The sequence below is a fragment of the Ctenocephalides felis genome, unplaced genomic scaffold, assembly GCF_003426905.1.
Source record: "Ctenocephalides felis isolate EL2017-DRISC unplaced genomic scaffold, ASM342690v1 CF-g0.4_SCAFFOLD_01886, whole genome shotgun sequence".
Taxonomy (NCBI): domain Eukaryota; kingdom Metazoa; phylum Arthropoda; class Insecta; order Siphonaptera; family Pulicidae; genus Ctenocephalides; species Ctenocephalides felis.
The window spans coordinates 186,763,828-186,780,982 of record NW_020538040.1 but is presented as its reverse complement, the minus strand read 5'-3'; positions in this window follow the sequence as shown (position 1 = coordinate 186,780,982).

Sequence of the window (17,155 nt, the reverse complement as noted above, 5' to 3'; positions counted from 1 at the left end):
GCCGCAGTCACGATGCCGAAAAGGCCCCTTGCTTCTTTTCACCCTTTCCTCTCTCGGCGAAGACGAGGAAAATTGAGGCTTTGGCAACGTACCGAAATACTTGCGATGAGATTCCCATGCAGTGAATTGCAACAGGGATCAGAGGTATGGACTCACCGACGAAAATGATTTGGAAATATGGAATGTGTTGCTGGAGATTTCGCAATTATGGATCAATGAGGGACTCACCGACCACAAGTATTTTAATTGATATATTTAGATATTTAATTAAAAAGGTTCAGAATGTGTCGATGAAGATAGTTACAAATGTAAAATTCTTCACGAAAAATATATTAAAACTGAATGAGTTTCAACAAGAGCCTTATGTTAGTGAAGAAAATAGAAGCTTTAGCTTCATACTAATATATTACTTACAGTGAGATTTCAATATACGTACTAACATTCAATCAGAGATATTAGCACAAAAACAAAAAACGATATGGAGATATTGGCTGCGGGGTTGGGCTAGCACATCAAATGATGTGTTAATGCACCCAGTCTAAAATTTCAAGATCAGTTTCAAGCAGTATTCAAAATTTCCTAAAACTGAAGATCATTCTAATTGTTTAGGCGCTCAATTTCTTATGACGCAATACGGCACAACAAAAATATTCCAAAAGACAATGTTCAATGCATGAAATTTACTGCATCTTTGGAGCACTTGAAAGTAGGGTTTACAATAACGGGATTGATACCAAAAATACCGAGATTACCAGTATTTTGTTGAAAATTAAACTTACGCATAGATAATACACATAGACAATACACATACACAAGTTTTAAACTGTTTGTGTATTACCGACTCAACTCTGCCGAGTACGACACATCGGCAAGATGAAGCGATTGTTTATATATTATATACGACCTAATGAATGAAACCCATTAATAAAAATTATTAGTCGTCCACGTGCATTGTCCTCATATCTAATTCGTTATCAATGATTTTTAAACAAAATATACAATCGACACGTTATAATTCTTTGTGTACACTTTCAAATTTTATGGACTCATACTAAAATTTTGGCATTTGAAGTTGATTATTTTTAACTTCCCGTATGGTAAGTTATAGTAATCGCCAAAAAATCGAAAATGAAAATTTTTATATATCTTTACGTTTCAGAGATTTCTGAATATTTTGGCATACCTTAAAAAATGGATGTATGTGTGTGTGTATGTGTGTGTGTATGTGTGTGTGTGCGTGTGTGTATGTGGGTTCGGATACAAATTTTCGTCGACGATTTCGGGAACATGGATGAAGCGATTTAAATAATTCAAAAAACATTCGATTCGTATTGATAAGGAGACGTGCTGATTAGTTTTTGACGAAGGCAGGTCTAGCTGTTCCAAAGATATGGGGCAAAAAGTACCAAAAACAGTAACTCAGTTTTTAAGAGAACGGAGCGTTCGATTAGAATAATTCAAAAAACATTTTACTTGTATTGACAAGATGAAGAACTGATCAACTAGTGGTTTTGGAGATCTAGTAAAAAAGTAAAAAAAATGCCATCTGACGGTTAAAAATGATCATTAGACATATGCACATCAAATTATCAAATATTTTATAGTAATTTTAACAATAAGTGTAAATTTTGTTTACATTCCTATGGGTTCCGCACCAATGCTTATCCGTTAGACGGCGGCGCGGCGCTTACGCGCTTCGATATTTCGTCTCTATGCAGTTAAAGCAGTACGATTGCTTTGAAAAAAAAAGTTCAGAGTTTCCAAAATATTTAAAAATACACCTTTCTTCAAAAAAATTTTGTCAAAATTCTCAAAAATCTAATTTTTCAGAGTAATTTTTTTTTTCAAAAATGTTAATTAAAAAAAAAAATTGGTACGGAAAGTTCCAGCAATTTGCCTTAAGGCACGATGCCATGCGCCCCACTATTAGTTTATTACTTTTATGGCAATCAATGTGTCCTGATGAAATCCTCTTTTTTGTATTGCAGAGCAAAAAAATCACAGATTCCGAAACAATTTTTAAATTTTTAAAAAAGTGACCTGTGGACACCCCAAAAAATTGGCAACCCCTCTGAAAAGGGGTGAAAAAATAAATTTTTTGAAAAATTTTTTTTTGTTTTATATTTAAGTAAGCGAGCAAAAAAATTGGGCATTTTCAAATTTGTCAATTTTTTTAAATTGGCAAAAATGGGAATTTTCCTATGCGTGAAAATCTATGATGGGCAAAACTTTTCCAAAAATTAATTGCATCATTCGACAGCAAAAAAATCACTGATAACGATAGTAAAAAGAAATTTTAATTTTTTTGCATTTTTAAAGGGGTCGGTGCTGACTATATATATAGTTAGCACCGAATTTGGCCCCACCCATTTATCTCGAGAACGGAGAGAGCAAAAAAATTTTAGTTTGCACCAATCGACAGCAAAAAAATCGTCAAAAAATCAGGTCATATCAGTTTTGCCAATTTCCACCATCGCGGTGCCAAGTATATACACGTACGTACTCGAGTTACTCGCAACGGCCAGGCCACGCATCCGATGCTACGTCTGCTCTTCCGGAACGCGTCTCCAGAGCCGCGCTCCGGTACGGACTCCGGGCGACGGTAATTCGAACAGGATTCGTTCGCTGTGTGATTAGAATTTTGAAAAAGGGAGTGGATTATTTTAACCGCATTCGATTCCCCAGTGGTTTGGTGGTTAGAGTTATGGGTTTCCAATCAGAAGTTTCAGGTTAAATACACGTGGCCCAAAACCAGCAGTACTGATATCACATAAAACCTGATGTCAAGCAGAAATGACATCAAAATTTAGAAAGCAATATGTTTTTTAAGTTAATTCAGCCCTTGTCGGCCATTTTTACATCAATAAAAAATTATCAGTAATACACTAAATGTAATATAAATGAGCAATAAAATAGAGATTGGTTAACAGTTTGAGAAAGCCATATTGTTTAAGAAAGTCATCACAATAGTCATCACAATAGTTCTGACTGCTGTTATACATATATATTATGGTGGTCCTTAATATGAATATTTTCGAATTTTTTTGCTCCCAGGGGTTCAAATGCTTCCAAATTTTTGACATACAATATATATATATATATATATATATATATATATATATTTTATTTACAACTGTCCAGTAAAGGACATTTAATAAATTTGATGAATTTACAATAGTTGGCCGAAAAGGGGTTTGTATACTACAAAGGCATGTTGGAAAAAACAACTCAGTAGTTGTTTTTCCATTCGATATAAAATTCACAATATGTTATTGATAATTATATAATTTTAACTATTTACTTATTAAATAATTTCTTATAAATAATGATCAAGTTATTTCGATTTTTTATCAGGAGAGTTGATGGCTTAAATCCAATGGCGCTTTTCTTTTCAATCTTCTTGGATAGTGCTCTGTTATCAAGGAATTTGCTAATGAATTTGGATGACTAATTAGCTTGTTTCTATACTTGTGTGCTGTTTTTATTATTACTTCACTTATGGTAGGTGTATTCGTGTCGACATGAATCAACCAGTTCGGAACTTATTTTGGAGCTCCTAAGGCAATTTTCAAACATTTGTTTTGAAATTTCTGTATTATTTTTATATTAGTCTTATGAGCACTGCCCCACAATTGTATACCATAGCCCCAAATTGGTTTGAATAAAGGTTTATATACAAGTAGCTTATTGTATGAGCTTAGTTTGGATTTAGTCCCTAGTAAACAGTAAAGCTTTTTGATTTTTATCTCAAGCTGTTGTCTATTTTTAACTTCCCGTAGGGTAAGTTATTGTAATGGGCCGAAAATCGGAATTGAAAATTTTTACATTTCTCGACGTTTTGAAGGTTTCTGAACGTTTTGGCATACTTCAGAAAAAATGGATTTGTGTGTGTGTGTGTGTGTGTGTGTGTGTGTGTGTGTATGTATGTATGGATACAAATTTTCGTCCACGTTTTCGGGCGTACGGATCAACCGATTTGAATGGTTTAAAAAACATTCGATTCCTATTGATAGGGAAAAGAGCTGATTAGTTTTTGGCGAAGGCAGGTTCAGCCGTTTCGGAGATACGGAGCAAAGAGTGCAGAAAATAGAAATCGAGTTTTTGAGTGAACGGAGCATCCGATTTGAATGATCTAAAAAACATTCAATTAGTAATGATTGGCAGAAGGGGTTATTAGTTTTTCGCAAAGGCAGGCCCAGCCATTTCGGAGATACAGAGCTAAATGTACAAAAAAATGGCAGTTTTTGAGAGAACTAAGCGTCCGATTCAATTGATTCAAAGAACTTTCTGCTTGTCTTAACAAAATAATTGATTTTGGAAAAAAAATTTTGTTCCATTTTTTTTTTTTTTTTTTTTTTTTTTTTTTTTTATATCGAATAATCGAAATAAATATAAAATAAAAATAAAAGAATCGAAAATGAAATATTTCAGATTTCATTTTAATTCTGACTATAGTTCTAATATACTTTACAAATAATTTCAACTCTGCAATACAGTTTATATAATTCTTATAAATATTGACAATGTTACAATATTTAGAATAATCTATTTGAAAACATTCAGTATTCCACGAACATTTCGTTACGGTACGGGAAGTTCCAGCAATTTGCCTTAAGGCACGATGCCATAATTGCCTCAAGACAGAATTCCACTTACAGCTAGTTTTTATATGAGTTTGCCAATTTAGTTTTCTGTCGAGGTACATGCCGAGATATTTCACATGGTCTTCTTGAGGTACTTGAGTGTTTCCTATTCTCACTGGTGGGCACGTCTTTATTCTAAGCGTAAATGTATATAAAAAACTATTTTTTTAAATTAATTACATAATTATTGAGTACAAAACTTCTTATATTTTGTTAATCCATGGTCTCTTGTCTCTTAAGCTTTACATAGAATTTTGTACAAGTTTCCTCATAATTAATTTTAGCTCTATAAAGCATTTGTCCAGTAGTCAGAAAGTTTGTTTTTGTTATTAGAAATACAAGTTCAAAATTGTTACCCATCTTTGGATTTTTTCCATTCGCAAAATTTCTATTTTACAAAGCATGATTTTAGGATGATATAAATATACTCATCGTAGGTATAATTTTCTATTATTTGATGGGTAGTTTTAACATGTTAATAAAATGGCGTAATGATAATAATTAAATTTTAACTTACACTGTAAAAATATGTGGACAATGCGTAACAAAAAACCTGGTTTTGGGACAAATATTGCTTCTAAAAGTAGCAATATAGCTAAAATTTATAGCCCAAACTAAAACATTTCACACATGATCCATAAAACTATGATCAAAGAAACTATCATCAATAAAAAATATATGATTTTAATTTTATTTTATATAATATTAAAACATATTCATTAACATTTGATATTTTTCTTACAGATAACATAATTCTGAACATCTGACGCTACACGGCAGGTCCTGTATAGAGTGCTTTGACTGCGTAGGTATGTACTCAATATATAATAATAAAATATATATATATATATATATATATATATATATATATATATACATATATAATTTCACCGAAATATATACCCAGCCCTCTACTTTCGTTCCAAATGCTTCTAGTTAGAGAACCATAAGAAAATTGAGACAATAACTTGTGCCCAAGGCACCGTTATACCGATAATTAACTACTTCGAGATGAAAATTACCTCGAATAAACTATTCCGGGATTCTTACACCTTATACCTTCTTATTCGTACAAAACCGAGTTGACTTATAGGTATGCAGATGTGAATTTGCTCTGAAAATAACACACTCCATACATATGGTACAAAATGTACATGAATAGATTTCAAAATAGGTTTAAATTTGTTTAATTCCATTCATTTTAAAATTATATTATAGAGTTACATATTGTCATTGAACTAATTAAAATTTTATTACATTTGTCATCTTTGAACATTGCTCGTAGAATTAATTAAAAGTTGAATATTTCATGAACGTTGATTGAGAGTTGGGAAATCATTTCAACAAATGATATGTACCTGAAGGCATAGTACTGGAATATAACAAATATAATTAATTCAAATTCACTGTAATAAAATTTTTTGAAAATGTAAATCATTAAAACTTCCAATAGGGTAGGTTATTATATCGTCCAATAATCGAAACTGAAAGTTTTGCATATCTTTACGTTTCTGAACATTTTGGCATACCTTAGAAAAAAATGGTGTGCGTAAATAACATATGTATGGATACAAATTGCCTACGTTTTCAAGCTCACGGATCAAGCGATTTGAATGATTCAGAAAACATTCGATTCCTATTGATAGGGAGTTATGTTGATTAGTTTTTGGCAAAGGCAGGTCCAACCGTTTCGGAGGTACGGAGCACAGAGTAAAATAGAATAGAAAAATAGAAATCGTGGTTTTGAGAGAACGGAGCATTCGATTTTAATGATCCAAATATTATTCAATTCGTAACGATGGGAAGAAGGGTGATTAGATTTTGGCAAAGGCAGGTCCAACCATATTGCAGATATGGAGCAGAATATGCAAAAAATGGCAGTTTTTGAGAGAATTAAACATCCGATTTGAATGATTCAAAAAACTCTCTGCTTATCTTGACGAAACGTTTGTTTTTAGAAAAAAAAATATTATTTTTTACTAAATTATATTCTTTGAATATTTCATTATGGTGCGGGAAGTTCCAGCAATTTGCCTTAAGGCACGATGCCATACACCATTAGTTTTTATATTAAACTTGAAATAAACAGCTGACAATTATGTTTGCAACTGACGAAGTATTTAATTTTTTCTCATGAAAGAATTCCCAAGATGAAAGAATTTCAATACGTTTATTGTATGTAGACTTCAATTTCGTGATTTAATAAAGCGTAGTTTTAAGATACCCCTAAGTATGCCCAGCTTTATATTATAATCCCTTCTTAAAACAGAATTACATTTAGGGTTGAAGAGATTTATATCCTTCTAAGGCTGTTATTGAATTTGTGCATTGAGCGCTTTAATTCACTGAAATATTCACAAAATGATTCAGGGACTCCAATCATGAATATAATTAGATAATCCGGATGTATATTGAATAGTATTTAACTCTGTCAATGAATATTTCGTGTTTTGGTAAGCAAGCTCATTTGAATCGCGATAGAATAGAAATAGCATGGTAAACTGATTTATCTTTTGTCGACTACCTAAATATTATAGGCAAATAAAATTTTCAAGATATATTTATATGCTAGATTTTTAGATAGATTTATATTAGGGTTTATATAAAAACCGACATTTCAGAAAACCGGTTTGGCTAAAACCGGCTAGGTTTTCGAATTTTATATGTAAAGTAAATTTTTGCTCGTATATTCTGTAATTCATCCGCAATTTTAGTGTGATTTAGAGCAGTATTAGACTGAATTTATTTATTGTTCAATTTTATGGATAGTAAACGAAATTATTTTAATTTTAATTGGCAGAACTATAAAATAATAGTTTATCTTTATTAAATAACTTTGAAAATAATTATTCGTTATTCATGCATCATTTTCACATATAAGAATGAAAATATTCTTATGATAGTGAAAGGAAAGTTCTTGAATAAATAAAAATAATGCATTTTTAAATAAAAAACATTCATTAAATTAAAAAAAAAAAAAAAAATTATATATACATGTTGATACATACTTGTTAATATAAATTTTAGCTTTAAAAACAAAGCTAAACTCGGGTATTGTCTGTTCCGAGCAATTTTAATTAATTAATTTTAAACATTTTAATTGTTGTTTTGTTTAATAAAATATGATTTCAAAAAACTGAGAACGTCTATCGAATTGCTACTTGAACGTGTCCTTTGTTTACTCACAAAATTTCCTGAAATAGAAAATACTCTCATACTTGCGACCAAACTATGCTTAATTGTTTTTAAAGCCTGATATAATATTTCTAAGTTTTTTGTTATTTAATTTGTGGCTTCTAGGGTTTAAAACTTTTTTTTAAGTTTGAGTAGAGGAAATTACTTCTTCAAGAAGTCACACTGATTCAACTTAATATATACACTAGTATAAAAATCTAAATTATTATGTCTTTCTTAAAACCTTTCTGGGAACCATTGCAGACTGATAAGATATCAAATGCTATTGAAGCGATATGATTTCAAGTATCAAAACGCTTTCATCTATCTTTTATATTTGGCTATATTTGTCATTTTCCATTTATACAGTGAAAACCGACTTTTTTCACTAAAAAAACGGTTTTCTAATTCCACAATTTTCGCCAAAAAACGGTTTTTAAAACCGGTTTTTGAAAACCGACTAACCCTATTTTATATGCTATATGTGATTATAATAACTTCTTGTAGGATATAGATTATTTCAATAGCATAAAGTTTCATTCTTCAAAAATTTTTTTTGGTACGGAAAGTTTCAGCAATTTGCCTTAAGGCATGGTGTCATGCACCACTAGTTATGTTTTTGAGTCATTCTGAATTTGTTCACTACAAAATTGAAGAAAATGATACGCTTCATTAGTGTTACTATTTATCTATCGATGTTACTTATAATATATTGTATATTACTTTCGGAAAAAATTTACCCAAAATATCAAGATCCGCCAAATAAAATTGAGCCCGCAAAATCTAATTTCAAAATACGGCGCCTCGTCGCTAAGTAAATCCGTCAAAGTTTTTTAAAATGTTTGAACTATAAATGGGAGCAAGATTCCGAGCTTTTTCCTCCATGAAACGCTAAACTTTGCCATTATATATATTTATTCATCGTTTTTTCAGGTTTCGAAGACAAACACATAGATTAAACAGCGAGCGATGTATGATAAAATGGATAAACGGATATATCATACACACTTGTGCCCCACTTTTTGCTGCCGCGTTCATTTCGCTCACCCAGAAACTTTTATAAAAAGCTGATGCTTTGTGATTTCTGATCAGATAGCGATATCAAAACAACACGAAAATAAACTTCCACCTTAAAAGTAGATTACGTCGATATTTTTACGTCAAAAATACATGAAAACGAAAAGGATAATAAAGTTAGTTGATTTTCAAGTTATCATCATTTATCATTAAAAACTAAGTAAATAATATTAACTATGAGCTTCTTAATGAAAATATATGACTTTTAATACATTATATATGTAGTTCACTTAACACTTGATTAACTTATATAATATCCGACCATTTATTGCCTTAGCTCAATTTAAATTTTTGGAAAGGCGGGTCCAGCAGTAAAAAAATAAAAAAGTTTCCATTTGGCGGTCAAAAATATTCATTATGTACATCAAATTATCAGATATTTTATAGAGATTTTAATAATGTGTACACATTTTGTGTCATTGTTTTGGGTTCCGTACCAAGTTTTTATGGTTCAATCAAATGTCTTTGTCATTCTCGATAGTATGGAATAACCGATTTGCATGATTGAAGAATCATTCAGTTCGTACTCGATTGCGAGGCGTTTTTGCATAAGGCACATCTTGCCGTTCCGGAGGTATGGAGCGCAATGGGTGTAAAAACGGTTATATAGTTTTTGAGAGAACGAATCATCCGATTAAATTAATTTAAAAAAACATTTTGCTTGAGTAGACGGTGTGCAGAAAATGCTTTTACAGAAAATTTCGTAATTTTGAAAATTAAAAAAAAAGAATTCAAAATTTTCAGAAAATTCAAAGTTTCAAAAAATTAAAACTTCCTAAATTTTTTATAATTTTCCCAAAAAAAACTAAATTTTGAAAAATATCAACAATTAAAAACGATTTGTTACAAAAATTTGAGAATATTTCGATATATTAAAAAAAATTGAATATTTTCAAAAATTTACAAATTCTCAAAAATTACAAAAAACCTTTTTTTTTTAAATTCCAAAAATATTTCAAACTTCTAAAAAAATGACATAATTTTGAAAAAAATTCTAAATTATCAAAAACTAACAAATTTAAAAGAAATTAACAATTTTTTTATAAACATACCCAATGTTGTTTGTAGAATACACTCGTCGCCTAATTTAAAAAGCACTTATAACTTTACAGTGTGTATTTATGATAAATAATCTAATTGAAAATATTTAAAGCAATTATCGATTATTTTCATTTCTCGAATGTTTAATTTCGGTACGGGAAGTTCCAGCAATTTGCGTTAAGGCACGATGCCATGCACCCCACTAGTTAACTTCCCTTAGGGCAAATTATAGTAATCGCAAAAAAATCGAAAATGACAATTTTTATATATCTTTACGTTTCAAAATCTTCTGAACATTTTGGCATACCTTAGAAAAAATGGATAAATGTATGTGAGTGTGTATGCGCGTGTATGTGTGTGTGTACGGATACAAATATTCGTCGACGATTTCAGGAACATGGATGAAGCGATTTGAATAATTCAAAAAACATTCGATTCATATTGATAAGGAGACGTGCTGATTAGTTTTTGGCAAAGGCAGGTCTAGCCGTTCCAAAGATATGGGGCAAAAAGTGCTAAAAACGGTAACTCAGTTTTTAAGAACGGAGCGTCCGATTTGAATAATTCAAAAAACATTTTACTTGTATTAACAAGATGAAAGTACTGATTAAATTTTCATCAGGCAGGCAGGTTTGGCGGTTGCGGAGATCTAGTAAAAAAAAAGTAAAAGAAAATGCCATTTGGCGGTCAAAGATGATCATTAGACATATGCACATCAAATTATCAGATATTTTATAGAGATTTTAACCTTGGGTTCCGCACCAATGTTTATCCGTTAGACGGCGACGCGGCGCTTACGCGCTTCGATATTTCGTCTCTATGCAGTTAATACAGTACGATTGCTTTGAAAAAAAGCAATTTCTAAAATATTTCAAAATAAATTTTTCTTCAAAAAGTCTTTTTTTTTCAAAAAAAGTAAATTTTTGTCAAAAATTTATAGTTTTTCAAAAATCTAATTTTTTCATAGTAATTTTTTTTTTCAAATGTTAATCTTTTCAAAAAATAATTTTTGGTACAGGAAGTTCCAGCAATTTGCCTTAAGACACGATGCCATGCTCCCCACTAGTTTATAATTTATTTGTGGCCCTTGTTTGGTTTAAGCATTTCTACTATCAAAGTCACGATTTGCATAACCTAAATCGCTGGAAGTTTGAAGACCGACGTCATTTTCGTCCGGATTGTCCAAGACACATCCGTAGCTGTCACGCGCACAAATCCACCGTCATCCGTTCGAATGTACGCCGCCACGGTCCGAGCGGTGGAGGTGCATCGCCGGACACATGTCCAAACGGCATTAAGACGTCCGCCGACCGCCGACCGCGCAATCTCCGCCTTCCGAAACCGTCAGTCACAATTGTCTTATTTAAATGCAGATAGTTTCGAAACATGGGAAGCAGGACAACTAGAATAATTGGCGGGGGAATTGGTGATTTGTTAAATATTAATGCGTTAATCGCTATGTCAGTTATATGTATCTGACGCTGAGAAGATCTACATAAGCCATGTCAGACATATAGGCCATTCGGTAGAAGGCCATGTCAATTACAGATGTTTGTTGCAAACGATACGTACGCAGCATATTTCAAAAGCTAGATAATAATTTTACAACTGTCCCGATACGGACAACAAGAAAAATATTTCATATAAAACGGACGTTGGAAAAATCCAAACCATCTGACCATTACCAGTGATTTATCGAAGGTCTTATCTAATGTTGATCAATGCAAAGAAATTCTTTTCAACCTGGGCCTGGTAGAGTTTTTGTGAAGTTTTCTGGCGAGCAAATTTGGGTGATCATTTATACGATTTTTATAGGGGAAGTCATTTTGCGGTGAGTGAAGGTAATTGTTTTGACTTGATGCTGCTAACTTCTATTTACCACAAGTTTATCAGTAATAAAACCTAAAAATTTCTTGGCTTTTGAGCAAAAAACTTTTAATAGAAAGTCATAAGAGTCATATTTGTGTGACATAACAAATAGCGCTTTCTAGGATACATTGAGAGGCTGATTCTGAGGCAAAATGGACTAATGTTAGGTAGGCTATGTTATGTAGCGCTTCTCATACAGAGTGGTACTAAATGCAGTCAATACCATGTGACTACTGTGCAGTCAGGAGTTTTAGATAGAAAACCTAACTTAGAAAACGCACAAATATCAAAAAAAAAATATTGTTATCACAACTGCATCTTTGTGACGATGTTGTATATTAACTATGAGCAGAGTTGCATTTTATGTGTAAAACGCATGATCGCACAACTTTTATAACATGGTATTTTGACAGTTTTCATGTAAGTTAGAACTTTCTACAACCAAATTGAATAGTTAAAATTATTCGTTCTGGGCTTATTGATTTTTGGAAGTGGCAGGTCTCATCGTTTTCGAAGGAAAGAGAATGTTTTTGATTTACAATTGCTATATATGTCGACAGAATTGATAAGGGTCTCTTAAAGCAAGATAATAGTGTTTATTATTTAGATTCGTATAATTTTCTCAAACAATGTTTTAATATTAATTGAATACTATGCTCATACATATAGCACAAGTATTAGATTTTATAAAACGGAGGATAATAGTTCAAATCGTTCTAGAATATTTTGTTGCTGGGACCGAACACGTTTTTGTCATATATCATTCATATCTATCTAATTTGTTAAAATGTAATAAAAGGAATGTCATTACTGGCATTCAGACTAATTTTAATTTTGATCGTAATTTAAGCTTTTTTGATGGTATAGAACACCATGTCATGGAATCATTACTAATTTGTAAGAACGGAGTTGATTGTCCTAACTCTTTGAGATATAGTCTTTAGTTAATTATTGATAGCTATGTTAATAAATCTAGACAAGTAAACAGTGAAAAATTATAAATTAGGAGGCATTCGTAAAAATGATTATTTCTATACAAATATTTTTTTCATACTAACAATAAGTAAGTATGTAAGAGAAATCAATGGTACTGGCAAATATGTTTCGGGCAGAGAAGTGTATGGATAAATTTTATGCTAAAATACTAATCATTTAATACGATGCTTTGACGTTGAACAGTATCAAATATTAATGGTATTAATTAATTTTGTTAGCGAATATACATAATTAATGCAACAGTTCGAATTCAGAGATGTTCGTTTCATAGAATTGCCTCTAGAGAATTATTGCATTAGCCAATCAACGAGTTGCTGTAATATCTCAAGCGGGCTTTATTAATTAGTCCATTATTATCTATCGATATGCGGATTATATAATACATATCAATCCAGATATCCCTTATTACTTCACACAGGAATCTATTAGAACAACACTGAGGATTGATGGAATTTGGGAACAGAAATCAATTACTCGGTCGCCCAAAAGGTATTTAAAATGGACACAGTTGGCTTCTTTGTGGTTGGAGTTATGTACTTCCAGGCAGGTTTGATTGCTGTCTTGAACAGCATGATGTCAAGCAGTAGAGACATAGGTTTTTTGCTTCAAAATATAGATAGCAATATTTTTCATGTGCAAACATCTTTCAGCATTGCCGCATGAAATAAAAAGTCATCATAATGAGAAAATTCTAGTAACAAAATTTTATCAGAGTCAGATCAACCATTGAGTTGACTTTTAGGAAAGTCACAGCATTATAATAAGACTTTCAAGCTCTGATCGCTGTCATATAAAATTTTTCCACAAAATATTTTTTTTTCATATTATATAACAATCAGAGTTATTTACATACCCCAAGAGTTATATGGCTAAATTACACATAATAATAATAATAATGATGCCAGAAAAAAATAAAAAAATAACAATAATATTAATAAATAAATAAGTAAAAAATAGTCGACAAAATATGCAGTAGTAAATGTTGAACCTCATCCAACTTTTGATTATCTTTTGAAATGACGAGTCATTCATGTATAAAATATCAATTGGTAGTTTTTGGACAGCGCCCTTGTAAATGAAGAGAGCAAAAGTATTCTTGCTACATTTTTTCTAGAGACATCAGCTGGTATATTTCGAAAAACAAAACTTGGCCTTACTGAAAATTTAAATTCATCAAATTCTTTTGTTTTTGACAACTTGAACCTTTGTCGCACTTATTTTTTTTACATAGAATTACGAATAAAATGACTTTACAAATAATTCAATGTGTGCAATTTTATTCAAACTCGATTTCCATAAAAATCAATCGTGTTTCAGTTCGGCAAAAATTTCAGCATGCATATGCATAAATCAACGCAATATTTGTCAACTGCAAACAATTTTCAATGATTCGGAAATATCTACAGAATATTGTATAGAATTCGCAAAAATTGATCTCCATAATAATTATTTTTGAAATGATTTATGGCCGGTTATGAAGGCTATATAAGGTTTTTATCTTTTAGGAATAAATAATCGATAGCATAAATTTATTTTTATAATTAATTCAATATGCGGATGATTGATGTTGTATGTGATACTATTTAATTTAATTTTCATATAGTTACAAGTTTTGGATGCAATAATTATTTATGGATATATACGTGCATAACACTCTTTGACAAAATTGTTGGTTATTATTTTAGTGTTTTTTAATTGAACAAATAATTCTTCACATAAATATTCATTGTATGTGATTAATGACTGTATGTGGTACTTTTTAAAATTAAGTGGTACAGATAATCAACTGAGGAAGAATCAAGTTGAGGCTCGAAACTTATGGAAAACTTGCACTTTATTCTAACATAACTTTTTCTTTCAATAACTGAATGGTCGTCTAAATATGCATAATTTTACGTTTCAAGATTTTTGAACATTTTGACATACCTTAAAAAAATGATGTATGTGTGTGTGTGCGGATACAGTTTTTTGTCGACGATTTCGAGAGCACGGATCAACCGATTTGAATGATTCAAAAAACATTTGAGTCCTATTGACAGGGAGACGTGCTCATTAGTTTTTGGCAAAGGAATATTCTGCCGTTTTGATGATACGGGGTAAAAAGTGTCAATGAAACGATTCAAAAATTAAATTACCATTTTTTGTAATATTTGTCCCTTTGTTTTCTATATTAAGTTGAGGACTAATTACAATTTTTTGGTGATAAAATTAGATCTCCCAAGTGATGTTATATGTCGCTCAAGTTTGTAGTTAATAGCATAAAATACAATTAAATTCTACACAAAAAAAAAAAATTATGGTTACCATAGTAAGAATAAAAATTTAATCTATCAACATAATTTCAAGTTTACAAGCATGTATATAAATTCTGGTATAATAGTCCAGCCTCCGCTAACCCTTATACCACTCAACTCGTGTGACATTAAAACTAATTTGTTTATTCAGTGTCGGCATGCAATATTAATTTGCGAGCGATGTCCCTGCACAATTAATTGATGTGACATTCGCCGCACAAAATAGAGTCCGTGTCGGCGGCAGAAACGAATGCTGCGGCTGCCGCACCGCTGCGACCCGCGGCAAATCCAGACGATGACATGTCTCGAGAAAAACACGCCGAAAATGGCTGTCGGGGGGACAATTGACAAACTAAAAATATCTAGGAAAGTTTTGAATGATTTATTGGGTTTTGGATTGACTTGAGATTTAGGTAGATGTTGATTAGCGCGATTTTGTAAACACGGATTAAATATTTAGAATAATAAATTGTATAACAGGTGCTGCGCGAAAAGGAGGGTTTTTAAGTGTATAAATTTTTAGTGTAAATTGTCTGTGTTTCTGTATTCATTATTATAACAAAACATACCGCTATAATACAACAGCCGAATCATAAATTATTGATAATTAACTGTAAAGATTGCAAATCTATTTACATTGGTGAAACTAGCCAAAACTCAATAAAAGTAGTTCAACGACATCAACAATTCAAAAAATCAATTTGAAACTGTTCTAACAGAAACAAATTAGCACATAAAAATATAACATAATTTTTTTTAAACTCAATATTACTGCATTTTGAATAAACTTTATTCGAAATTCGTACCTGCAAAGGATCTTTTATAATAATTTTTAACGAGATTGTAATAAGCGAACAAAATGACCTCAGTTTGTTGTGCGAATTTAAAATCTGTTATCAGGAGAGTATTTTAAATTTTTTACAATGCAATAAAAAATATGCGAACAAATTCATAATTATTACAAACTAAAAATATCTAAGAAAGTTGTAAATAATTTATAGCATTTTAGATTGATTTAAAATTATTATTAATTCAGTAAAATTTCATGTACAATTATCATTATAACAGCCGAATGAATGAAGCATTGTGGTGCAACGGATATTACTACAAATCATAAATTATCACACCGTAATATTTCAGAGTACATTTCATAAAACAAAAGCAAATATTTGCAAAATTTATAACTGAAAATTGAAAATAAATAGTGCGTTCAAATAATACTGTTTGTTCCACATAAATGAATAAAAATATTATTTTGAATATAATAAATGGTAAAGCATAATATATATATATATATATATATATATATATATATATATATATATATATTTGAATAGTCTTGAATTTGATGTTGATATAGTATATTTAATTTGAGTTAAAAAGTCGGGCGTTACATCAATAAAAATAGTATGAGAGTTTTTAGAAATGTGTTTATTTAAAATCCATAGGTTTCGGCTAGCATCTTAGCCTTCATTCAGTAATAATCAATTTAACTATAAAAATTAAAACTAAATAAATAAGAAACCTCATAGAAAAACAATAGTAATAATAATAATAATAATAACAATAATAATAAAACACTTACAATTTTGTATCCTAATATAATATATGAAAACATTATTAATCCATGACAGGAGTATGTGCACATTGATAAAATATATGCAATTGCAAAAACAACCCCTCAGCGAATCTTCTTTTAATCACGTTGTCTTCAAAATGTAAAATTTTAGGGTTGAAAAAATCTATATTATGGTTTAAATTAACACGTTGAGTTAGCATCGTCTTAAATTGCTTAGGATTTTTTGAATTATTTTCATGTTGATGAAAGCGTTTACTCAGGTTTTGGTTAGTTTCTTCGATATAAAAAGTTTGCAATGGACATATGAATGAACATTCATGAACTTGTTTGAACATATGAATGAACATATGAATGAACAATTATGACTTTTTAAGTGCAACCTAGAGCTTTGGTGAAATTATCGACATTTTTCTATTATTGTGGTTATTATTTATTTATTAGAATAACATTTCTGAGACAACAGTAAAATGTGTTGGCAAATT